Below are 27,834 nucleotides of genomic sequence, written 5' to 3' on the forward strand. Positions count from 1 at the left end.
TTTTTATGTTAGTAAGATTGTTCAGGACTTTTTTTTAATCCCATTTATATCCCGCCCTTCGAAGACTCATGGCGGCTTACAATCTAAGCACAAATCAATGTGCTTAGCAATAGCCTTCATTCTATGTATATGCCTGCTTATTAGGGCTTTTGCCCCCCCCCAAGTGGCATTTTTACAAAGTCAGCTTATTGCCCCCAACAATCTGCGTCCTCATTTTACCTACCTCGGAAGGATGGAAGGCTGAGTCAACCTTGAGCCTGGTGGGACTCAAACCTGCACTAATTGCAGGCAGCTTTTTTTCCAAAAGTTAATTTCACCGAACACTCCCATCACCAAGTCACAGTATAGGGAAAGGAGTGGCAGAACCTGGGGGGCAAAATCAAAAGAGGAATCAGCCTATAGTGTCTCTGTAGCCACAAATGAACTAAGTCCAACCCCTCTTGAATTCCATCAACCCTTATCTAACTCCAAGATAGTGCTAACTCTTAGTTGAGTAGATTCCTGGGCATAGGCATGATTAGTAATCAGTTGAATTGGAACTTCATATGTAGCTAATCTTTCATGCCTGATAGTGTAATGCCCACAATTCTCTGAAGATATTCTCTCCCTCACCAAATGTATTTACTTATTTATTTTTCATATTTCTACACTGGCCACTTATGTGACTCAGGGTGTTTTATAACAAAGACATAAAATAAAAATTGGACTCTTATGAAGTGTTTAAATACCTAGGCATATCTATATATCTACTTCCAAATATCCACCAATAACAAACTGAGTGATCACAGCCTGAGTTCACAAAGTCACCATCTGTAATGAGAACCAACCACTTCTATCAGCTACTAACAACAGTAATTGTTGGCTTCTAATATTTATCACTTGAAAATAGGATAATCTTGATGATATAGCTCCAGATTAAGAAAACTGAATCCTCCCTCATAATTGCATTTTATGTGATAATATTCTTGGAATCAAAGAGGCCCATAGAAATTTTCTAAAAACAATTTTTCTAAAAATATTTTCCAGTTATATAAACTGGAATTTTGCCCAGAATATAAATTAATCTGAGAATAATATTCATGTTGAAAGTATTAACCTTTCCCTAAAGATTAAATTTTGATGATTCCCATCTATCTATATATGAAGAGGGACTCTCTATGCCAGGGTTCTTCAAACTTGGCCCTTTTAAGACTTGTGGACTTCAACTCCCAGAATTCCTCAGCCAGGCATGCTGGCTGAGGAATTCTGGGAGTTGAAGAGTACAGGTTATAAAAGGGCCAAGTTTGAAGACCCCTGATCTTTTTGCCTTTTGAGTGCTACCTTTTTCAGGAAAATGATGATTTGTTCTGCAACACCTCACATCACCTAAGATACCTAATTTAATCTAATATGGTGAATAATTTGAAAGACTGTAAAGGATATAAGGCTCTGAATATACTTTCTATAGATGTCATTTAAAAAAATGCACACTTTAAAGAAATAATTATTGAATATTAAAAAAAAAGCAGCCTTGTCTTTCATTTTCGGGGCCTTACCCTTCCTTTTCAGATAAGCCTTTCTCTCTTCTTACCCTCCACAGCTTTATTCCTATATGACCTTTCTCTTAGCAGTGTAACTTGCTAAAACTTAAAGCAATTAAAGCAAGCCTGATAAATGAGGTCCTTGAACTCAGCTAAATAGTAGATTTTTTTTACCTGACCTGTAGAGAGCTTGTTTTAGATTTCTAGCATTTATAATTTGGTTTGATTTTAGCTTTTCTTTAAGTTTGCCATATATTAATAAATTACAGTGAATGCCTAGAATGCTAGAAAGCGTAAAGAACTATGACTCAATTATAAGTGGACAGAACTTCTGGAACTATTCTGTCCATTAAATCTGAAAGCAGTTATGATACCCTCAGCCCCAGTTGCTTCAGACCTTTTTCATAGAACCTCTTTGTATTTAAGAAAAGTATTTCTTAAGTATTTATTGATAAACTTATTTAATTATACATCAAGGGAAATACAGTAGAAATGGCAAGTCAATAAAGGATCTGCTGGTATAAAATTGTGGCCTTTCAGTCTGATCCAGAGGAAAGGGTTAAAATGAGAAATGAATGGAATATAATTTATGTGGATAAAGAGATCAAGACAAATCAGGAAGAATCCTCCATCTTTTAGGTAGGAAAATTTTGAGTTCTAGTCCTGCCTTAGCCATGAAAGCCAGCTGGGTGACTAAAGGCCATTCGTTCTCTATCTCAGCCCAACCCACTTCACAGGGTTGATGTTGTGGGGAAAACAGGAGAAAGTTAATTGGATATATTCATCACCTTGAGTTATTTGTAAAAAAATAATAAAGGCGGGATACAAACAAAATAAAAATAGGATACATATAATTGTTCCAATACTTTAGTGGGAGATATGTGAAATAGTAACCAAAGGTGATTTGCAAAGTCAGTCACAGAAATTCTGCAGTTATTCAAACTATGGCTCACCTAGGATTGGTGAAGAAATCAAATGTTGCTTCCAAGCTAATTTAATTAAATTACAATTGGAGTTGAGTGTGTTGGTTTAGGTTGTTTTCGTCCACCAGATCTGAACTGTAGAAATTCAGATACCCTCTATGTGGCAGTAAGTGGACATTGACAACTTTGTAAAAAATGTTTTTGCCATCATGTGGTTGTCTGAATTTTTACAGATCAATTCAGGTAGGTTTGCTTTAGCTTAATACTAGACAGCCTTTGTCTCATTTGGTCATCGTTTCAGGGATATTTCTTTAACTAAACAGAGAAACAGGATGACCACAAGTGGGAAAAGAAGCAACAGGAGCAGAATCAACTTTCAACTTCCTGTCAGCTTCCCACTGAATTTCCTTGTGGGAAGCTGTCAGGGAGCATGATAGAACTTGCTTCCTCCCTCCCTGCCTCCCTGAAATTCCTGCAGTCTTCCCCATTTACTTTGTTTATGGTAAGCTTGCTTGGAAAAAGTCAGTGGGAAAGCCAGAAGGAAGGCCAAAAGGCAGGTAAGTGGCTGCTGCCAGATGGGAAAGTGAGTGAAGGGTATACTGGGATTTTCTTTTATTTAACTTTAAAGTATTGTTGTTGTTGTTGTTGTTATTATTATTATTATTATTATTATTATTATTATTATTATTATTATTATTATTATTATTATTATTATTATTATTATTATTATTATTATTATATTTATATACCGCCCTTTCCCGAAGGACTCAGGGCGGTTTACAGGGCATTTTAAAATCACACCAATACAAAATACAAAAGTTAAAAGACAATTAAAAAGATCAAATTATCCCTGAAAATAAAACCCCAGTTAAAATTCTCAGCCCGGGCCAGAGAGCTCAAAGAGCCAAGTCTTCAGGTCCCGGCGGAATGAATGCAGGTCAGGGGCAGTCCTGAGCTCCACGGGCAGCTGGTTCCAGAGGGCAGGCACACCCACAGAGAAGGCCCTCCCCCTGGGTGTTATCCACCAGCAATCTTTTACCGGCGGCACCCTGAGAAGACCCTCCCTGTGCGAGCACACTGGACGAAGGGAACTTGATGCCGGCAGCAGGTGTTCCCTCAAATATCCCAGACCCAAGCCATTCAGGGCTTTATAGGTCATCACCAGCATCCTGAATCTCACCCGGAGGGCAACCGGAAGCCAATGCAGCTCACGGAGTAGAGGTGTTACATGGGAGTATCAGGAAACCCCCATCACAACTCACGCGGCCGCATTCTGCACCAGTTGAAGCCTCTGAGTGGTCCTCAAGGGAAGCCCCATGTAGAGAGCGTTGCAGTAGTCTAAACGGGAGGTCACGAGCGCATGAGTGACTGTGTGTAGGGCATCTCGGTCCAGGTAGGGTCGCAACTGGTGCACCAGGCGAACCTGGGCAAAAGCCCCCCTGGTCACTATTTGAATATGCTATATTTATTTGTAAATATAACCATTTATGTTGCATATTTTCCTACATCTTACAAGATATTGTAGCCTAAGAAAACATAAAGCAAAAAAACCAAACAAGCAAACAAAAACAAAACAAACCTCTGGTAAGGGTAAGTTTAAAAAAAGAGACCCACTTTAAGACAGCAGGCTGGAAAGCAGGAGACCGTGAGTTCTAGTCCCACTGTAGGCACAAAAACAGCTGGGTGACCTTGGGTTAGTCACTTTGTCTTAGCTCTAGAAAGCAAGCATTAGCAACAACACTATAGCACTTAGACTTATATACTGCTTCACAATGCTTTACAGCCCTCTCTAAGCAGATTACAGAGTCAGCCTACTGCCCCCAACAATCTGGGTCCTCATTTTACTGACCTCGGAAGGGTGGAAGGCTGAGTCAATCTTGAGCGGGTGAGACTCGAACTGCCAAACTGCTGGCAGCAGAAGTAGCCTGCACTACCACTGTGCCATCATGGTTTTTCAGAATGGTACACCACTTCTGAAATCTTGCCAAGAATGATTTGGCTTGTTCAGACAGTGACGCTGTCACTTTTAACTTGAAGGTATCTGTACATGAGAGAGAGAGAGGTGGGTGGGGAGGGAGAGAGAAAGCCAGAAAACATCTTATTTCAAAATCTTGAATGAATTAACTGGTTGAACTATTTCATATGACACTAGTAAAGACCTGCTGGTCTTTATCGTATTATCTGGAGGGAACAACTTATTGAAAAGTTTCAGAATTGGCTTGACTCATAAATAATAAAGATTCTTAGAAACAAATTTCTTGCTAAAGTTTACATAAGGTTTCATAGGGAAAAAAAAACTTTAGCACAAACAGGTGTTATGCTTTGTGCTACTGTAGATTAAAATCACTGTACAAAAAAATAATGCTCAAAATAGATTGGTAAATAAAGAAGAAATTAAATTCATTCAGTATATAAGATGCAGAGTGGATTATGTAACTTAAGATAAAATTTAACATTAAAGTTGTGCTCACAACTGCATCTTTTAAGTACCGGTAACTGAAATACAGCAATTTCAATTGAAAGATAAATCAGTAACAGGAAACAAAGCTCTATAAAGCACTATATTGGACTGCTTTAACTTTTATTATCAGATTTAGAAAAAATAATAATTGTAAAAACAGACTAACGATGCCTTGTTTTTCAAGGTTTAGGAGATAAAAAATAAACTATACAGAAATGTAGTAGAAAGTATTTATGACTCACACAATTAGCCATGCTTTGGCGATTATGTAATTTTTTTTTTAATAGAATCAGATCAGTTGACAGCACTTAGTGTGCTATGGCTGATACTAACAAAAATTAAGGTAGCTTAGATATTTGGATATCAGGAAATTCAAAGGTTATAGGATAGTCTAGAAAACTGAAAAACATCGCAAAAAATAAATGAATGACAAACCAATTTCCTATATTCCTCTGCTGATGCTTTGTCAACATTCACTTCCACTTGTTTGGGGATTCTTCAGACTGGTTCTAACTTCTCCTGAGGTTGACCCTCTGTCCAATTGATTTCCTCTCCTCCTCCTCCTCCTCCTCTTCCTCCTCCTCCCACATAGCATCCAATTCTATGCTTCCGCCCCTATCTTCTTCTTTTACTGTGGTTTGTTGACAAGTTGTTTTTCTGTTCTGACTGTGAAGGAAGAGGAATCTTCATGTTAGAATAGAATAGAATTCTTTATTGGCCAAGTGTGGTTGGACACACAAAGAATTTGTCTCCAGTGCATAAGGTTTCAGTGTACATATAAATAATAGTGATAATCCTGATCATATACAACATGAAAATACATTCATCACAAATCGTAAAATGCAACACCTCATTCATAAATCATAAGAAGCAACACTTAGAGATAGTCATAGAATACTAGCTAAGGAAACAACATAAATCATACTAGAATACTAAAAAACAATATAAATTGTAAGATACAAGCAACAAGGTTATAGTCACAAGAAGATGATAGCTAACAGGAAAGATGAGGAGTATCATGGTAATGCAGTTTTACTAAGTAGTTTGACAGTGTTGTGGGAATTAGTTGTTAAGCAGAGTGACAGCATGGGGGGGGGAACTTATGTCTAGTTATTCTGGTGTGCAATGCCCTATGGCAGGAGTCTCCAAATTTGGCAACTTTAAGACTTGGGGACTTCAACTCCTGGAGTTCCCCAGACAGCCATGCCATCTGAGGAATTGTGGGAGTTGAAGTCCAAAACTCTTAAAGTTGCCATGTTTGGAGATTCCTGCCCTATAACATCATCTTGAGAGAAGAAGTTGAAATAGTTTATGTCCAGGATGTGAGGGGTCTGTAGATATTTTCACAGCCCTCTTTCTTGCTCATGCAGCATACAGGTTCTCAGTGGAAGGCAGGCTGGTAGCATTTTTTTCCCCCTGTAGTTCTAACTATTTGTTGAAGTCTGTGTGTGTCTGGTTGCAATTCCAAACCAGACAGTTATAGAGGTGCAAATTACAGACTCAATAATTCCTTTGTAGAACTGTATCAGCAGCTCTTTGGGCTGTCTGAGCTTGCTAAGTTGGCACAGGAAGAACATGCTTTGTTGTGCTTTTTTGATGACATTTTTTAAGTTCTACTTATTCCAACCTTCCTTTGCTTCTCCTTCCATTTTCCTCACACATCCCCTTTTTTGTTCCTCTACTTGACTCCTTGTTTGTTCATCTGATACTTTCCAGTTCATCTCACTCCCCCTCCTCTGCATCAAGCTTTTTCCCCCTTCCATTTCTTCTGTTCTATCTTCCCCCCCCACTATTTGACCTTTAGGATTTCATTTAAACTTTAAGTCCTGGTTTCCAAGTTGTTGTTTTTTTTTAAATCAAGACAATCTATCACTGGTTTAAATATAGCTCTTGCGTCCCAAAGTCCACTCAACTTAAAAAGATTTCCTGACTTCAGTAACTCCCAAAGCCTGATGAGTCTTCCAAAGTTTGCTAAAACAGAGATAAAAAGAAGACAAAGAAGATATCTCACACAAGTTCAAATAGATAGGACCAGATGTGTTATATCCCAGGTTCTGAAGGAGCTAGCAGATGTGAATTCACAACCACTGAACAGAATCTTTCACAGCTCCTAGAGCATGGGAGAAGTGCCAAAGGACTAGAAAAGAGCTGATGTGATTCCAATTTTCAAGAAGAGAATAAAGTGGATACAGGAAACTATAGACCAGGGGTGTCAAACTGCTGGCCCGTGGGCCGGAGCATCACAAAGAAACTGCGCCCATCCCATTTTCGGCAATGGGAAAAAGTTCCGATACGTCGCACAACGTCACGTGACGTCGTGAGTTTGACATGCCTGCTATAGACCAATCACCTTGACATCAATACCTGGGGAAATCCTGGAAAAAATAATCTAGCAATAGGTTTGTGAACGAGGCAATTAGTAGAAGCCAGCATGTTAAAAACAGATCACATCTGACAAATCTTATTGCCGTCTTTGATAAAGTGACTAAATTAGTGGATCAGGGAAATGCTCTGGATATTGTTTACTTGTATTTCAGTAAGGCACTTGACAGACTAAAAACTACTTCTTGACAAGATAGAACAGTGTGGGATAGACAGTAGCACCACTGGTGATTCATAGTTGGCTGACCAACCACATTCCTTAATTCCTTAATGGAATTGCAAATACTTGGAGGAAAGCATATAGTGAGGTATCTCAATGTTCTGTCTTGGGCCCAGACATGATCTAGATCAGGGGTGTCAAACTCACAATGTCATGTCACATGTCACAATGTATCATGACTTTTGATGGTAATGGGGTGTGTGTGGTTTCACCATGATGCATCTGGCCTGCAGGCCAGCAGTTTGACACCCCTGATCTAGATGAAGGGATAGAAGAGAAACTTATTAAATTTCCAAATGACACTAAACTGGGGAAAATTGCCAACACTTTGAATGATAGACTCAAAATTCAGAAGCATATTGACAGACTTGAGCATCAGTCCCTATCCAACCAGATGCAATTCAGTGGTGAGAAAAGTAAGGTCCTGTACTTAGGCAGGAAAAATCAAATGCACAGGCTTAGAATAGGTGGTACCTGGCTCAATAGTAGTAACTTTGAGAGGGATCTTAGTGTCCTGGTGGACTGCCACTTAAGCATGAGCCAGCACTGTGCTGTAGCTGCCAAAAAAAGCCAATGCAGTCCTAGGCTGCATCAACAGAGGCATAATATCAAGTCCATGTGAAATGTTAGTAGCACTTTATGCTGCACTGGTAAGAACACACTTGGAATACTGTGTTGAGTTCTGGATTCCACAATGCAAAAAAGATGTTGAGACTCTAGAAAGGGTGAAGAGTAGAGCAACAAAGATGATTAGGGATCCATAGGATAAATCATACAAAGAACAGTTAAGATATGTCTAGCCTATCAAAGAGAATGATTAGGGGGTGACATAATATCTGTCTTCCAGTATTTGAGGGGATGGTCACAGAGAAGAAGGAGTAAAAGTATTCCCCAAAACACCTGAAGGCACTTACATGAATCAGTGGGTGGAAGCTGGTTACAGAGAAATTCAACCTTGAACTAAAAAGAAATTTCCTGATGGTCAGAACAATTAATCAGTGGAATAGCTTGTCTCCTGGAGTTGGAGCATTGGATGTCTTCAAGAAAAGATGGACAGCCATTTATCCAGGATGCAATAAGGATATCAAATGGGGAAGATGAGGTCAGGTCAGTTTCAGGCTTCTGAAGACTACACATTATATAATACCTGAATACTATATAATCAGAAGAAAGAAAGGCAAAGAGAGAGAGAGAGAGAGAGAGAGAGAGAGAGAGAGAGAGAGAGAGAGAGAGAGAGAGAGAGAGAGAGAGAGAGAGAGAGAGAGAGAGAGAGAGAGAGAGAGAGAGAGAGAGAGAGGAAAAGTCAACATACTTAAGATGTTTTTGACTATGTTTTATGTAACAATGTGGCAAAATGCATTCATTGTCAATCTTCCATGAGTTTTTCCTTATGAAAATTAGTACCAATTTTTGTACTTCTGAACAATGTATTCCAACAATGGTATTCATGGTATTATGTTGTACAGAATGCAACTTCTCTAAATAATACATTACAGTTTATAGTACAAAGTATCTTTCACTTAAGTTTCAAATATTTAAGATTTCTTCCTCCTTCACAGTAATTTAGGATGTTTGCTAAAGCATTCGATTGAGAAGTCTTTTATAGTATTAAGAGGAAATTACAAGGCTGACTTATACTTAACTGTACACAAAAATGGGTTGTTGAATAATATCTGCTTATACCCTTGAAATATAAATAGCATATTTGTGCTTTTTTTAGAATTACATGGCATCTTGATGAAAATTCAAAACTTTATAAGTTTCTCATTTGTGCATATTTCTGTTTTATTGGAAAATCTTGTTTACATTATTACTTTTCCTTTCAGCCACTTCAAGACTTTGTGTGTGGGGGGGTATAGAATACTTCTTTATTATCTTTCTAATTCAGAAGATTGAAAATTGGAGATTCAACTTCAGAATCATGAAATAGTTGCACTTTTATCCTATTCATCAAAAGACACATTAAAGTAGAACTAATAACAAAAGACTCCCTTTTTTCATTTTTGCTCTGCTTTCATATATTGGAACAATGATAATTTTAGGATCTACCTTTTAGTATATCTCCTGGATAAAGAATGTAGTGGTAATTCCATTATTCTTTAAATATGAGATTTTTAGATGCAGTAACATTTGCAAAAGTTATTCATTTTTAATTCCAGAATGAACTAATATAATTTATTGTACACATCTCAGATTAATGCACAAATCTTAATTTCCATGAGTTTGCTCTTACAAAAGAATTGAGTCATTCTTAAAAAGAAAACTGTATTAAAACACATATAATAGACCATGATAGATAGATAGATAGATAGGTAGATAGGTAGATAGGTAGATAGGTAGATAGATAGATAGATAGATAGATAGATAGATAGATAGATAGATAGACAGACAGACAGACAGACAGACAGACAGACAGACAGACAGACAGACAGATAGAGGTAGTTAGGTAGGTAGGTAGGTAGGTAGGTAGGTAGGTAGATAGATAGAGAGGTAGGTAGGTAGGTAGGTAGGTAGGTAGGTAGGCAGGCAAGCAGGCAAGCAGGCATTCTGATTTCTTGTACAATTAAGAAGGATTCTACAGTATGTAGCATAATCCTAAATATGATTGCCCTATTTTTATTTTTCTCCTTTTCTTATTTTTTTTCTTTGAATAAAAGATTATTTTGTTTTTTCTTCCCATTTTTTTCTTATTTTAATTAGCTTGGATTTTTCTTCCCCCTCCTTTCTAGTATATATTTATTACATAAAAATTTAGGGCATTTTCTTGTAAGATATGAAAATTAAGCAGAAGCATTTTGAGGAAATTAGCAAAACAAGTAGGATCTGGCCTTCTAAAGAGCAGTCAGGGTTGATCTCCTCTAGGACTGACCAGTTTGATCGCCTTGCAGTCTAAGGGACTCGCAGGAGTCTTCTCCAGCACCAGAGTTCAAAGGCCTCAATTCTTTGGCCCTCAGCCTTTCTTATGGTCCAACTTTTACTGCCATACATTGCAACTGGGAAGACCATAGCCTTGACTATACGCACTTTTGTTGACAGGGTGATGTCTCTGCTTTTTAGTGTGCTGTCTAGATTTGCCATGGCTTTCCTCCTGAGGAGCAAGCATCTTAATCTCTTGGCTACAGTCATCATCTGCAGTGATCTTGGAGCCCAGGAAAATAAAATCTGTCACTACCTCCATTTCTTCCCCATCTATTTGCCAGGAATTGAGAGGGCCGGATATGACTATACACACTTTTGCTGACAGGGTGATGTCTCTGCTTTTTAGTGTGCTGTCTAGATTTGTCATGGCTTTCCTCCCCAGGAGCAAGCGTCTTTTAATTTCTTGGCTACCTCCATTTCTTCCCCATCTATTTGCCAGGAATTGAGAGGGCCGGATATGACTATACACACTTTTGCTGACAGGGTGATGTCTCTGCTTTTTAGTGTGCTGTCTAGATTTGTCATGGCTTTCCTCCCCAGGAGCAAGCGTCTTTTAATTTCTTGGCTACCTCCATTTCTTCCCCATCTATTTGCCAGGAATTGAGAGGGCCAGATGCCATGATCTTAGTTTTCTTAATGTTTAGTTTCAACCCAACTTTTGCACTCTCCTTCTTCACCCGCAACAAGAGGCTCTTTAGTTCTTCTTCACTTTCAACCATTAGAGTGGTATCATCTGCATATCTTAGGTTGTTGATATTTCTCCCGGCAATCTTAATTCCAACTTTTGATTCATCTAGCCCTGCCTTTCTCATGATGTGCTCTGCATATAAGTTAAATAGGCAGGGCAACAGTATACAGCCTTGCCGGACTCCTTTCCCAATTTTGAACCAATCAGTGGTTCCGTGTCCAGTTCTCACTATTGCTTCTTGACCCACGTATAAGTTTCTCAAGACACAAAAAAAAGATGGTCTGGTACTCCCATCTCTTTAAGAACTTGCCACAGTTTGTTGTGATCCACACAATCAAAGGCTTTAGCATAGTCAATGAAGCAGAAGTAGATGATTTTCTGGAACTCCCTAGCTTTCTCCAGGATCCAGCGTATGTTGGCAATTTGATGTCTAGTTCCTCTGCCTCTTCGAAATCCTCCGTGTACTTCTGGTAGTTCTCGATCCACATACTGCTGGAGTCTAGCTTGTAGGATTTTAAGCATAACTTTACTAGCATGAGAAATGAGTGCAATGGTGCGATAGTTTGAACATTCTTTGGCACTGCCTTTCTGTGGAATTGGAATGTAAACTGATCTTTTCCAAATCCTGTGGCCACTGTTGAGTTTTCCAAATTTGCTGGCAAATTGAGTGTATCACTCAATTGTTGCTCAGCTTTTCTAAGGCCCACTTCACTTCATATTCTAGGTCAGTGACCACCTCATCGTGGTTATCAGGGATGTTAAGCTCATTCTTCTATAGTTCTTCTGTGTAATTCTGCCACCTCTTCTTAATCTCTTCTGCCTCTGTTAGGTCCCTGCCATTTTGGTCCTTTATCATGCCAATTTTTGCATGAAACGTTCCTTTCATCTCTCCAATTTTCTTGAAGAGATCTCTGGTCCTTCCTATTCTATTGTTCTTCTATTTCTTTGCACTGTTCATTTAAGAAGGCCTTCTTATCTCTTCTAGCTATTCTCTGGAATTCTGCATTCAATTGGGCGTATCTTTCTTTTTCTCCCTTGCCTTTTGCTTTCCTCCTTTCCTCAGCTATTTGCAAAGCTTCCTCAGACAGCCATTTTGCTTTCTTGCATTTCTTCTTCTTTGGGATGGTTTTGGATGCTACCTGTTGTACAATGTTATGAACCTCTGTCCATAGTTCTTCTGTCTATCAAATCTAATTCCTTAAATCTATTTGTCACCTCTACTGTATATTCAACCGGGATATGATTTAGTTCATACCTGAGTGGCCTAGTGCTTTTCCCTACTTTCTTCAGTTTAAGCCTAAACTTTGCAACGGGAAGCTCCTGCTCTAAGCCACAGTCAGCTCCTGGTCTTGTTATTACTGACTGTATAGAGCTTCTCCATCTTTGGCAGCAGAGCACATAGTCAATCTGATTTCTGTGTTGACCATGTGGTGATGTCCATGTGTAGAGCTATCTCTTGGGTTGTTTGAAAAGAGTGTTTACTATTTCTCTTGACAAAATTCTATCAGCCTGTGCCCTGCTTCATTTTGTACTCCAAGGCCAAACTTGCCTGTTATTCCAGTTATCTTTTGGCTTCCAACTTTAGCATGCCAATCCCTCATGATGATAAGGACATCATATTTTGGTGTTAGTTCTATACGGTGCTGTAGGCTACTCCATTTGAAGGCTACTCCATTTCTTCTGAGGGATTCTTTCCCGCAGTAGTATACCTGATGGTCATCTGAATTAAATTCAACCATTCCTGTCCATTTTAGTTTTCTGATTCCTAAGATGTCAATGTTCAGTGTTGTCATCTCTTTTTTGACCACGTCCAGCTTGCCTTCATTCATGGATCTTACATTCCAGGTTCCTATGGAGAAAAAATCTTTTGCAGCATCGGACTTTCCTTTCACCACCAGATACATCCACAGCTGAGAGTCCTTTCAGCTTTGGCCCAGTCACTTCTTTTCTTTCTGGCACTACTAGTACTAGCCTTCTGCTCTTCCCCAGTAGCATATTGGATGCCTTCTGACCAGAGGGGCTCATCTTCCCGTGTCATATCATTTTGCCTTTTGGTACTGTCCTGGAGTGGGTTGCCATTTCCTTCTCCAGTGGATCATGTTTTGTCAGAACTCTCTGCTATGACCTGTCCATCTTGGGTGGCCCTGCACGGCATAGCTCATAGCTTCATTGAATTATGCAAGACCCTTAACCACAACAAGGCAGTAATCAATGAATGTTATATGTGTGTGTGTGTGTTTCTATGTATGTATGTTTGTGTCTGTGTGTGTGTGTCTGTGTGTGTGTATTTATTTATTTATTTATTATTGGGATTTATATGCCGCCCTATCTCCCGAAGGACTCAGGGTGGCTAACAACAATAAAATACAATAATACAAAAGTTAAAAAGAAACTAAATTAATAGCCCCAGTAGAATAAATTAAAATTAAAATTAAAATTAAGTTAAAAATTAAAAACATAATTAAAATCCCTGTCAGCCCAGGTCAGCCTGATGGAAAAGGAGTGTTTTGAGGCCGTGGTGAAAGGACCAGAGATCCGGGGCCATCCGAAGCTCAAGGGGGAGTTGGTTCCATAGGGCTGGCGCTCCCACAGAGAAGGCCCTTCCCCTGGGGGTTGCCAGCCGACATTGTCTAGCCAATGGCACCCTGAGGAGGCCCTCTTTGTGTGAGCGCACTGGGCGATGAGAAGTATATATATATATATATATATATATATATATATATATATATATATATATATATATATATATATATACGTTAAATTTGTGTTAAGCATTCAGACTACACTTGATTGGTCCCAGACACAGGACAAATCTTATTTCCTGTTTCAGCCTAGCCCAAGGCCATCTACAGGCAGTAGCCACAGCAGTGGCAGCTCATATTTGTGTAAATCTTTTGGCTTGCTAACAAGCCAAAAGATTTACACACACACACACACACACACACACACACACACACACACACACATCTCTATCTCTATCTCTATCTCTATCTCTATCTCTATCTCTATCTCTATCTCTATCTCTATCTCTATCTCTATCTCTATCTCTATCTCTATCTCTATCTCTATCTCTATCTCTATCTCTATATCTATATCTATATCTATATCTATATCTATATCTATATCTATATCTATATCTATTTTCTGAGGTTTTTGCGGGTGTTTGTATGTAGATCTTTGGTCATTCGGGTTTTTCCCCACATAGAATTGAAGGTATAAGAGCAACGTTTCGACGAAATCTCATCTGTCATCCTCAGGCTGGTGGCTTCAGCTTCATTCTTCAGCTTCATTCTTCTATATCTATATCTATATCTATATCTATATCTATATCTATATCTATATCTATATCTATATCTATATCTATATCTATATCTATATCTATATCTATATCTATATCTATATCTATATCTATATCTATATCTATATCTATATCTATATCTATATCTATCTATATCTATACATCTATATACATATACATATATGTAAAAGGTAAAGGTTCCCCCACACATGCGTGCTAGTCATTTCCGACTCTAGGGGCTGGTGCTCATCTCTGTTTCAAAGCCGAAGAGCCAACGTTTGTCAGAGGACATCTCCATGGTCATTTGGCCGGCATGACTAGATGCCAAAGGCGCATGGAATGCTGTTACCTTCCCACCATAGTGGTCCCTATGTTTCTACTTGCATTTTTATGTGCTTTTGAACTGCTAGGTTGGCAGAAGCTGGGATGAGTAACGGGCACTCACTCTGTTACGTGGCACTCGGGATTCGACCCACATAACTGCCAACCTTCTGGTCGACCAGCTCAGCCTCATAAACCACTGAGCCACCTTTATATATATATATATATATATATATATATATATATATATATATATATATATATATATATGGAGATATTCTAAATTCTGAAGAGAATTTAAAATCTAAACAAGAGATGGAAAATCAAAGTATGGATCTATCGTGGTGGGCATAGTTACAAATGCAAGTTATATAAGAGAAAGATGTTAAAGTGTACAGATTTTATAAAGAGCAGACCTTGTTTGATCAGACATTATTAACCTCTGATGAGAAACTAATTAAAAAATCTACAACTTTATTGAATTTGAAAATGGAAAATTTACAAGTTAAAGAAACAATGATAACATGGGCAAAGAATTTTGGATATAACATAGATTTAGAAAAATAGCAAAACTTGTGGGAAAGAAATTATACAATGACAATGTCAAATTCTTATAAAGAAAACCTATATAAAATGTTTTCTAGATGGCACTCGCCACCAGCAAGGTTAACAAAAATGTTTAATAATATGTCAGATAGATGTTGGAAATGTAAATATAAGTCAGATACTTATTATCGTGTATGGTGGACATGTGTTAAAGCAAAGAGGTACTGAACAAAAATGCATACTTGGCTAGAAAAGATGCTGGGAAAGCATGTAGATTTTAAACCTGAACTTTTTTTACTAGGTATAATGCCAGAAAAGATTGATAAACAAAGTATATACTGGATTTTACATGTGATAACAGCAGCGAATCATATTTGCACAGTATTGGAAAAATGAAGAAATACCTTCAGGGGAAGAAATAATGTAAAAAATAGTAGAATGTGCCAAAATGGACAGACTTACTATGAGGTTGAAAGAAAAGGAAGAAACAGAATACTTTCAAACTTGGGACTTATTTTATCAGTGGCTGGAGAAAAGAATAAAGGTTTAGGAATTAAATTTGTATTAGTGAATGATAAACTCAGACAACATGTTTGTTCAATAAATACTACTGAATTGTATGAAAAAAATAATAAAAACTTTACAAAAATGTACAATATTATATTATATATTACTTAAATATTTTAAAATATTGTACTATTGTATTCTAGAATCAAGGGGGGAGAAATCCAAAGGATTATGATGCAGATAAGAAAATGAAAGTTAAAATATTTCAAAGATATCCACAGAGGAAGGAAGAGGGAGAGGGAAAGAGACAGGGAGAGAGCGAAGGAAAAAAACAACAACAAACCCTGACATTTCAATTCAGAGCTATATATTTACACGTCATCTTAAATTATCTTCAGAAAAATAAAGGGAAAGTTGCCATATGGTGTGCTGATTAAACAGGAAGTCGTTTTCCTTTAATGAGAACAAAATGGGCTGAATTATATAGGTTGTTTTTACATAGGAATAAAATGCAAGCAACTATTTTATTCAGCATTTTGCTTTTACATGGATTTTTTTAAAAAAAATATATTTATGTTCCTTTTTAGGTTATGTATTGAACATCTGAACTGGGAGCTGTGCTGCAGTCACTAGCTAGGTCTTTCCTAGCCTCAATACATGCAAGATCTTGTATGTACAGAAGTTCACTGGTATGGCACAGCTTTTTCATCTTTCTCAAAAGTGTAGCACAGCCTATGGGCATGCACATCTCTGTATTTCTCCTCTGAGTAAGCATCATGACAGGAATCTCTTGGTTGGTTGGTTGGTTGGTTGGTTGGGATAAGAGATATCGTAACTAGCATGTCTCCATTGCTTTCAGCCTTCAATAACATTGGGAATGCTGGCCTCTGGCTTCAAATGCATTTGCTCCTCTATCTGAATACTTTTCACTTGGCATCGCAGGTTGAGATATTAACTAAATCTGATTTAAGACAGTCATAATCTTTCAGGGCAAAAGCCATGCGTACCGACTTTGAATATCACATGGTGGAGTAATATTCTTCATTTATGCAAGAGGCATCCAATCATTTCTAAATTAAACTGATCCTGTCTTGTTCTTGCTTATGGTAATTTAATATAGGATGACATGCTGTAATGATTCATTATTGAAATCTGCAGTATACCACTAACATATGACACACATAATTTCCCATGTGCTTTATTTATTTTTAGATGTGAGGAAGCTACATCTACTACGTTCAACATCTGGTATTATTTCCTGAGGAAAACATATCTGATTCATATTCTTGGCTATTAGTCAAATTTTAACAAAATGTACCATTATAATACAGTACTTGTGTTTGGACTTCATAACTGAAATAAATATTAACATTTTGACATTATAAGGGAAATTTTCTTAATAGTAAAATCAAAACAGATGAATAAATGGGGGGAATCTAAAAGTAAGTAACACAATTTTTAAAATATTAGAGATAAAATGTGTATTCTTAGTCTTACGCAGCCAAATCACTACTCTGTATTAATATTGTATTCTCATGGCTGATATAACATTGTCATACACTAAAGAAATAAAGAAATAAAGTGTGTATCCTATGTTTTAATTTTTATAGGACATTCCAGCTATCTTATATTTCATAACCCCTATAACCAGAAAAAAGTAACCATTTAGTGCTAGGGTAACATATGATAAAATGGTGTAAGAGTTTCTTACAACCTTTCTTTACATTATTATTATTATTATTATTATTATTATTATTATTATTATTATTATTATTATTATTATTATTATTATTATTATTATTATTATTATTATAGCTACAAAATGGTGGATGGCATAACAATGACACAAGTATCTCATCCAATCAAACAAGGACAATTGACCAATTTTGTTAATGAGATGGGAGGAACACTTTGTTTTGGGGTATTTACCAAAGTCTTGGCACTTTTGATTTTGGTTTCCTTCCAGAGATTGAAAGGAAAGTGTTTGCTAAAATTTGACAAATTGCCAGCAAATATGATTGTTTGTGTATGTGTATGTTTGCAAGGATTAGTTGTTGGTTTGTTTAACTTTACCTAATAACAATAACAATAACAATAACAACAACAACGACGACGACGATGATGATGATGATGATGATGATGATGATGATGATGATGATGATGATTTGATTGAGGTGATAACATTAATTTTGCTTAACATTCCACCTGAGGAAAATACACAGTTACTAATGTGAAATATCACACATGTTATAATGGATTATTTTTGATGTTCCTGAAATGTTCTTCTATTTGGTTTATTTTTTTAAAAAAACCACCATCCTCAACATTTGAGATCAAGTTCAGTGAGAAATCTTCATTCTTTTTCAAGTTTAATTTTCTTTGTCCATCAGCAAACTGGACAAGCTGATTGAGGAACACCACCTTTTAAATGACCTTAAATGATTCTGGTGATCCATTTATTAATTGGTTATTGTTAGTTATAAGCTAAACAGGGTTAAGCTTGGTTACTACTTGGGTGGTAAAACTCAGGAGAATGCTTGGGAAATTGAAAATATCCCAGAAGAAAGCAATACCAATGAAATACTATGTCAATTTGATACATCTCCAGAAACTGAGATTGAGTTGAAGGTGACTTTTGTTTTGTCTCCTAGCCTTGTTTCAATTGCAATAGTGGGAAACAACTGTAGCTTGGGTATAGGATGAGAGGGAAGATTCATTCTCTGAGCTTTTAAGGTTGGTTTCTGAACATTTCATTAGCACACTAGGTAACATCTTCAGCAGCAGCGTCAGCTGCTCTTCTGTTTATAAAGGTTTCAAGTGTGGGTGTGTCAAGTGAGGGTCTTATGATAGGTCAGGTGGGATTCAACAGAGAGAGGCCTGTTATAGGTCTTGTGATGGGGAGGTTACTTTACATTAGGGTCATTGGAGGGTGTGAATTATCAGTGGGTCAGGTGTGAGTCATTAGTGAGAGACTGGTGATAGGTCTTATGATGGGGAGATTACACCAGGTCAGGGTCATTGGGAAGTGAACAGCTGAGGGGGTGGGAGATAGAGGGGGCTTGCATGGGTTGGTTGCGGGTTGGTGCTGTCTCCTGTTGGCTGTGTGATTGATTTTGGATTCTTAGGGGTTCATAGGCTGCTTGTAGGTCATTGTGTCTGTTGATGGAATTGCTTGTGGTGTGCCAGGCTTCAATGAACTCACAAGCATGGTGGGTAGTAGCTTGGATGATGATTTTAATGTTGTTCCCATCAAGCTGGTGTTGTTGTTTTGTTGGTTTGGGTAGCGATTAAGGATTTGGGATTGTGGTGTTTGAACTGCTAGCCAGTGTTCATGAATGCTGGTTTTTAATTGACATGATGTTTGTCCCACATAGAATTGGTTGCAATTGTTGCAGTTGATTTTGTAGATTACATTGTTTCTTTCATCCTTTTGTGTCTTGTCTTTGGTTCTGGATAATTCCTAGTGGAGTGTGGCTTTGGGTTTCTGGGCTATCATTATTCCTAAGGGTTGGAGAATTCTGGCTGTCATTTCCAATATCCTTTTTGTGTATGTACAACCCTGACCTGAAGTAACTACCTCATCACAAGCTTCTCTGATGACTCATACCTGACCCATCACAAGACCCTCACTTGACACACCCACACCTTATAAAGAGAAAAGCACTGACACAGACATTGCCTAAATGCCACTGAAGATGTTATCTAGCCTGGTAATGGAACATTCAGAAACCAACACACAAGGGAGAATAACCCCCCCCCCACACACACACACTACCTTGTTTCAATTAAAATAATGAAGGAAGATTGACTGTAGGAACAGATATGGAGAACATGATTTTAAATATTGGATAACCCTGTATTTTGTACCTGACCTCACCCTGTGGCATATTTAAAGGATAAGCAGTCATAAATAGGGCTACTTCCAAATAAATGTCTGTCCTGGTATTACAGTGTAAAAATAATTGACTTTCTTATATTAAAGGTTCTAATGCAATAAGCTGTTCCAAGAAGGAAAAAAATGAATAAAGTAGAAATGGTTTAATTACTAGTATCATCATTTCTCAGTTCTGCTATAAGAAGTTTTCAAAATTACATCTGAAATGATGCTAGTGCTTCACTAGACTTTGGCAGTAAGAAGCTGTATGACTGAGAACTAACATGTGCTCCTGAAAAGTGATATATCAAAGAAATTGCCACTAGTGAAACATAAAACGACAACAGAAAGGTTTGTTTTTAGTTTCATTTGTTAAACTTTCTCTCTCTGAAGAAACACTGTAAAAATTGAAAGTTAGAATATAATTAGAGATATATATTTGGTTACATTTTAAAAATATTTGGAATTTAGAATATACCGTTACAAACACCAAAGGTCCACAAAATAACATTATGAACACAAGGATTGTCCTGATGCAGGTGAAGAACTGTAAGCTGATTACTTACATGGCAGTTCTGGAAAACAATAACCAGGATTCATCACCAGTGCACAGAAAAATCATGTTCTGGTGTGTTCCTCTTTTGCATTGGCTGCTTTGAACAAAAGTGAGCATACTTTGCACATAATGGCTCCATTCTATTACTAGTCTTTAGCATATAAAGATGCGATATTTTCAGCAGCCAGATCTAGTTTTGGATGAAACATTTGTTGAACATAAAAATAATATATTAATATATATATTTTCTAAATCACCATGAATGGCCAATCCAGTTAGTTATGCTGACTCTATATGAGCATATACAAGCAACTGATAGTATTTCAGTTTTAAGATTGCTTCACAGGTGCCATATGGAGTGATATATGGTTTAGTCCCCTTTGCCAGTGGTGGGATTCAGCTGGTTCGCACTGGTTCGGCAGAACCAATACCTAATTATTTGTTGAGTTCGACAAACTGGTTATGATAAATCTGTATAAGCCTCCCCAGCTGCATCCCTTCACCTGCCATGGTATCCCTCTGCCAGCCCTCTTTCGCTGCCACCACACTTTCTTGTCTGCACTTTTTTGCTGCCCTGCTTCGGCCCATGTCTCCCTTCTTCATTCTGGAAATGGCAGCCCCGTTTTCTGTTGCTTTCCTCCTGGCAGAAGAGAGGAAAGGAAGGAAGGACATTTCATATGGAAGGATGATAAGTTCTGGGAAAACTATGCCAGTTGGATCTGGGTGAGGAAGGCCATGCTCCCCTTCCCCCGATGGTTCTGGGTAAGCCCCATCCTCAATAGCATGGCAGTCTGGCTCAGGAGGTGAGTGAAAGGGAAGAGGTGGGCAGGCAGCCAGATCTTTGAACTGGTGGCAGAAGTCACCAAGAAGGGTGTGGCTTGGGTGTGGGGTGTGTGGGGCAGCTGAACCCCACAACCCTGTTCTAATTTGGTTTTTACATGTGTGCCTCTTAAAGGGTTCTGTGATTTCAGAGAGAACTGGTTGTTAAATTATTTGAATCCCACCACTGCTCTTTGCTGAAACACAGTAGCATGATGTGCAAATGGAACTTTCTAAGAACTAATTACTCCTGGAGAAAGGGCAATGACCAATAAGCAAGACAGATTTAGCATGAACAATGAAGCTTCAAATCCAACTTCCTTGCACCATTCTTCTTTTATCTCAGAAGAAGTTTAATCTGATTGTTTCAATGTGGCACAGAGTTACTGAAATAATCTCTAACCCAGCGGTTCCCAACCTTTTCAATACCCCTCACCCCTAGAACACTTTTGATATATTCTCACACCCCTTACAAAAGTAATACCTGGTTATGCATATACACTATAATTTTAAAACCCATGTTTTTGCACCCCCTGGAATATTGTTTTGCACCCCCAGTTGGGAACCCCTGCTCTAAGCAACGAAATTTAAGTCACAATAAATCTTCTAGGTTTTATGATGCTTGTAATGGGATTATAATGGGAATGGGAAGGTGGAAGTCTCAAACTATTTTCTCAAAAGCTCTGTGGGAATTTGAACTGTGTGTCTACTCCTAGACAATCATTAAATGCAAAAAAATAGAGACATATTATAGTTCATGCATTCTGAATGAATGCTTGAACAGTGATGTTTAAGCCCCCATTTTTATATATACAGATAAATAAACAAAATTATCATGACACAAAGAAACAACCCATCTATTATAAAGTCCTGCATAAGTGCCTCATCCCTCTATATGTAGTGATTGTTTAGACATATTTTTTCCCAACTTTAATTTTACTGGACTTTTCCTTGGTTTCCTGGAGATTCCAGCCTTCTATCTGAGATTATTCAGAGAGTTACAGGGTCGCTTGTTTTCCAGCAACTTCTGCCTCATTTTAAAGACCCTTGAATTTCTTATTCATTTATTCATTCAGATTTTTTATATTTGTCCATCTCTAATGGATTTTGACTTATCAAAGAGTCAGGAATTGGAAGCATCTCTTGGTGTCTACATATCAAAAGAGCATCTTTTCCCTCATGAAAATAATAGATGTTATGTCTATATTTGATGAGTTGTCTTTCATAAAAATACCATATGATTTCTTTAATCTCTTGAAAAAGACTACTATGATATTCTCTTTTGATCTCCGGTGGCTTTTCCCAACACTCAAGTCATAATGTGATATGATAATGAAACAATGCATGAATCAATGCAAAGAAAAGTATCATGTTAGGTGGCAGGTACTTGTTTGTTTGAATATTAAGGTTGCAGAACACTTTAGCATCTTCATTTTCTATTATTTCATTTGTTTTGTAGTCCCACCAGTTCTTGCTTACAAGCAAATGATGTTTCTTGCAGATCTTACAATGCACTGTTGTTGTTGTTGTTGTTGTTGTTGTTGTTAAATTTATAAGCCAGTCAACTCCATCATGATTCTGGGAGGCAGAATGTCAATACACTTTTGACAAACTTTAAAACATTATTCAGGCTTCCTGCTTTTACCAGATAATTTATTTATTTATTTTTATTACATTTATATCCCGCCCTTCTCCGAAGACTCAGGGCGGCTTACAAGCTTAGCAGTAGCCTTCATTCTATGTATATGCCTGCTTATTAGGGCTTTCGCCCCCCCAGCGGCATTATTACAAAGTCAGCTTAATTGCCCCCAACAATCTGGTTCCTCATTTTACCTACCTCAGAAGGATGGAAGGCTGAGTTAACCTTGAGCCTGGTGGGATGCGAACCTGCACTAATTGCAGGCAGCTGGTGTTACTTAAGGAGGCATCAGCCCACTGCTCCACCAAGGCTCTATAATGCACTGTTAACCTTATTCTTGGTGAATCAAACATAGTAATGGCACTACGTTAAGAATATTTGTTCAGTATCATGCACTTGCTTATTGTTGCACAAACCATTCAGTGAAAAGGTGTTTGAACATTCTACAAAGCTATCTTTATTAACGTTTTCCATAGATCTGTGGAGCTATGAAAACTGAGAATGCTGCATGTTATAAAAATAATTGCAAAAGGTCATGGTCACGTCCCAGGGTATTGGAACAATAAAACATACTTTTATATAACATCAGTCATACTGAATTATTATAGGAGTACTATATGAGGCCTTCAAGAATCCATTGTTTGTGACAGAAAGCCAAAAGTTAAACGTCATGGATTAAAATGAACTAGTCTTTCACTTAAGAGGGGTTTTTCCCCCCTGTAAGTTAAAACTGAAGGTTTAAAACTGAAGTGTATCATAAACCATTTTTTTAAGCTGACCTGTTCAGCACCTTCTGGTTAGACTATTATTCTTTATGGAACTCCTGGAATGCAATCCTTATACATCAGATATTAATCTTTTTATGTATTCAACAACTCTATGTAGTTCACTTTTTCTTTATTCCTCTGAGGTGGATACTGCATTTTGTGTGTGATTGAACAGTTTAAGGCTAGTAAGGGACACAGAAACTCAGAGGAATTATGACAACCACAATAAAAGTCAGTAGGAAGGACAGCATCGGTAGCATTTTTATTTAGTAAAAGCCTAACTTATCAATTAATATTCTGAACACCTATTTTATCAGATTTAATTTCACCCCAAACATGTTTACTTTAAAGTAAAGGTGAAATATCTCAATAACTATGCATAATTATCTATACAGATGACTTCTGGGTCAGCTACAATAGTATTCAAGGGCAGCACCAAGTAGACCATACTGGGGCAATAAAAGCAAGAAGTGTCCAAAGCATAAATGATTGTGACTAATGCTTCTAATATAGGGACAGGCACAATTGACACAAAACATAAATTTGTCCAAAGGCCCTCTTAGCCATGGTTTAACCTGTTCTTTGAGCAGGAGCTAAGAAAGCCCTCAACTGGGCACCAGTTCTGGTGGGGAAGTGCCACTAATTTCAGAATCAAAGATGATGAGCCCCAGATATGGGACTCTGAAAACCCATAATCATTTGGTCTTGCCAGGATTGAGTCAGAGCACATTCTTCCCCGTCCAGATTCTTAAAGCCTCCAAATCCTGAGGAATAAACTTGATGGTATCACATGGTTAGCCTAAGAGAGAGATGTACTGTATAATCTGTACCATAGGATAAACTCACTCTGTGACTACATATAGATGCTAAATTTAAGCAAACATAAAATAAAGCCCTGCACAGAAGAGTTGTTATGGCTAGATCTGCCTACCATCACCACCCAAACACACACCTACCAACTGGAACTGTCCCTAGAGAAAGGAGGAGAAGCAAAATATTATACCTTCCATTCTCAACCTCTGATGATCTAGAAGTGTTAGTATCACTTTATACTGCACTGGTAAGACCACACTTGAAATGCTGCATCTATTTTTGGTCACTATGCTACAAAAAAAGACAATGAGTCTCTAGAAAATGTGCTTTGAAGAGCATGATTAGGAGACTGGAGACAAAACTGTATGATGAATGGTTGCAGGAACTAGTTTAATGAAGAGAAATACTAGGAGTGACATGATAGCAGTCTTCCAATATTTGAGGGGCTGTCACAGGAAAGAGGGGGACAACCTTTTCTTCAAAGCACTTGAGGGTAAGACCAAAATTAATGGATGGAAGTTTATCAAATAGACAGCCCTCCTAGAATTAAAGATAAATTTCCTGTCAATAAGAACAAAAATCAGTGGAAAGACTTGCCTCCAGAAGTTGTTGGTGCTCCGTCACTGAAGGTTTTTAAGAAAATACTGGACAGCCATTTCTCTAGAATGGTATAGGGTGTCCTGCTAGAGCAGGGGGTTGGATTAGAAGAGGTCCCCTCCAGTTTTCTGTTTTTCTATTCTATTGAAGCCTACAAAAATTAAGGAGAAGAGGATACTCATACCACTGCAATCTTTGTTCAACCGTGGTCAACAACTATGTCATCTGACTACAGTAATGCACCCAGACCTGAATGGTGACTGGAATGGGTTCATGTTCTGCAAAGACCTCTGAAGCTACAGTGAAGTCATTTTCTCAATAACCTTTCCCAGATAGGAAAAACTGGAGACTACATGGAAATTGCCTGGTACCATTAGATTTAAAAACAGTTTCTTGAAGCGGGTAACAACCATTGCCCTCTTAAGCACTGGTGGGATATTGATTTCATTAATATCTTGACTCCAGAACATATACAAGAGCCACATTTAGGGTCTTTAAGACCTTGTCCATCTCCTCAGGGCCATCAGGCTGGAATTTCTCTCAGATACCTGTGGCAAATCTACAGGGTTGGATTCCAACATTATATGATTGTTACTTGAAACTCACAGTACTCCAACAGATGTTTCTATTCCCCTCACAGCTTTTCTCAAGACAGACAAAAGATTACTGATCTTACTAGTATTTCTATATGCTTATATCAAGATTACCTTCTTAAATTTTCATTTGATAAAACACAAGGTAGTTTTCCTTTGGCCACTTATACTGTAGTTTCCATGTTTACAAAGCCAAATATCCATTCTGACTCAAATTATAATACCAGTTATTAAATACTTTTTTAAAAGTATGTAAAATAAGTAAAATTTACTCATGTAAATTTTAAGGTCAGTTTCCAAAGACAAATATATCCATATTTCATAAAAAGGGTAAAATAAATAATGATTATATCTCTGTACTAATCAAACTCCTCCTGGGTGAACATATTATTCAGATTTTCTTTTTATCCTGACAGGACACATCTGTTTTTGTTATTCTCATCTGGCACAACACATTTTACAAGCCACATAATTAGAAATGAACATTTTATTCTGATGACATGATAGCATAATCAATGGTAAAATGAGATTATTTTATTATTGCAACCAAGAAGTCATTTAAAAGTAGATTGTAAAAATGTTACTAAAAATAGATCACAAAGTATAATCAGTATGCTATGAGTACCACTTTCTGAACTGATTATTATTGAGAAAATTTAAATTGATGTGTGCACCATGGCATTCCTGAACTTCAAAATATATTATTCCAGAACTAAATGAATTAGGGCTGTAGTGAGGAGTGTTGATTTGGTTAGGAGAATCAACTTAGAATATGATAGAAAATGCCTCAGAAAGGATTTTTTCTTCTCTCTGCTTGGCAAGCAAGACATGATAATGCTTGACTGACATACCTACTGTACATAAAGTAATTTTGGGGTGATTTTCCAAGAAATTCTTGCAAAGTGATTTCTCAAACTTAGGACATCCAAACATTCATAATCCTCCTTCCTGATCTTTTTTTTTAAATAAATTCAGTTATCAAATATACCCACAAAGGACAAGGGAGAAAAGAGCCAGGGTGGTGCAAAATTTAGGATATTGGAAGAGATCCAAATCCTAATCTCCATTGGACTGCATGGATCATTTGGACTATTACTAGCTTTCAGTCAAAATCTGTCTGAATTGATTGTTGTAGGGAATAAGCAGATGTACAGTGCCTTGAGCTCTCATGTAATAGAATTGTCATTATCGCCACCACTATCTTGCTGCAAGCCTCACACCCTCTTACCCATAAGGCTTAAATCCTCATGATAATTTTTCAAGGATAACATTTCCTCCTGCTATGCTGAGATGTTTAGATTTCAAGCCACACCTACTCTGTTAAATCAAGAGAGAGAAAACTATTTCCACACATCCTGGCAGGATATGAGACTTTGAAGAATGAAATTGACTAGCTCTTTGCTTCAACAGTAAGACTTACTGTATGGACAATGACCTCTGCAGGATCACATCACAATGGGCACAAATGTGATATCATATGCAGGTAGAAAATAAATGAGCTTGTATTATAGCAATAGCACTTAGACTTATATACTGCTTCATAGTGCTTTACAGCCTTCTCTAACTGGTTTACAGAGTCAGCATATTTGCCCCCAACAATCTGGGTCCTCATTTTACCAACCTTGGAAGAATAGAAGGCTGAATCAACCTTGATTCAGTGAGACTCGAACTGATTATAACATTATGATGTTATAATGCTGTTTGCATCCATCTAATGTCCCCTCCATGAATGTTATTGTTTATTGCTTGTTTCTAAGCTTGGGGGTTGGTAGTTTTATTTTGATTTGTTTTGTTTTAATTAATCATAAAGGACCTTGGAGGCCTTCAATTCCCTGCTCAAGCAGGGGACCCTATACTTTTTTTCCAGACAAATGGTTGTCCAATCTCTTCTTGAAAATCTCTGGCAATGGAGCACCTACAATTTCAGGATGTGAGCAGTTCCTCTGGTTAATTGTTCTCACTCACAGGAAATTTCTTCTTAATTCCAGGTTGGATCTCTCTTCAATGACTTCCACTCCTTACATTTTATCCTGTTCTCCCCAGCTTTGGAGAATAGGTCAACCCCCTCTTCTCTGTGACAGCCCATCAAGTAATGGAAGACACTTCTCATTAGGGATGCTTAGTTCTTCTCTTTGTTATAATAGTTGCTTAGTTCTTCTCTTTGTATTTTAATATTAATTGTATTAATTTTTATTGGAATTGGGCTGTATTATTTAATTCTTTTTTAACTTTTGTACATTGTATTTTTATTGTTTTTGCCCTGTACACCGCCCTGAGTCCTTCGGGAGAAGGACTGTATAGAAATTAAATTATTATTATTATTATTATTATTATTATTATTATTATTATTATTATTATTATTATTATTATTATTATTATTATTATTATTAT

Source organism: Vipera berus, assembly GCF_964194415.1.
Source record: "Vipera berus genome assembly, chromosome: 4".
Taxonomy (NCBI): Eukaryota; Metazoa; Chordata; class Lepidosauria; order Squamata; family Viperidae; genus Vipera; species Vipera berus.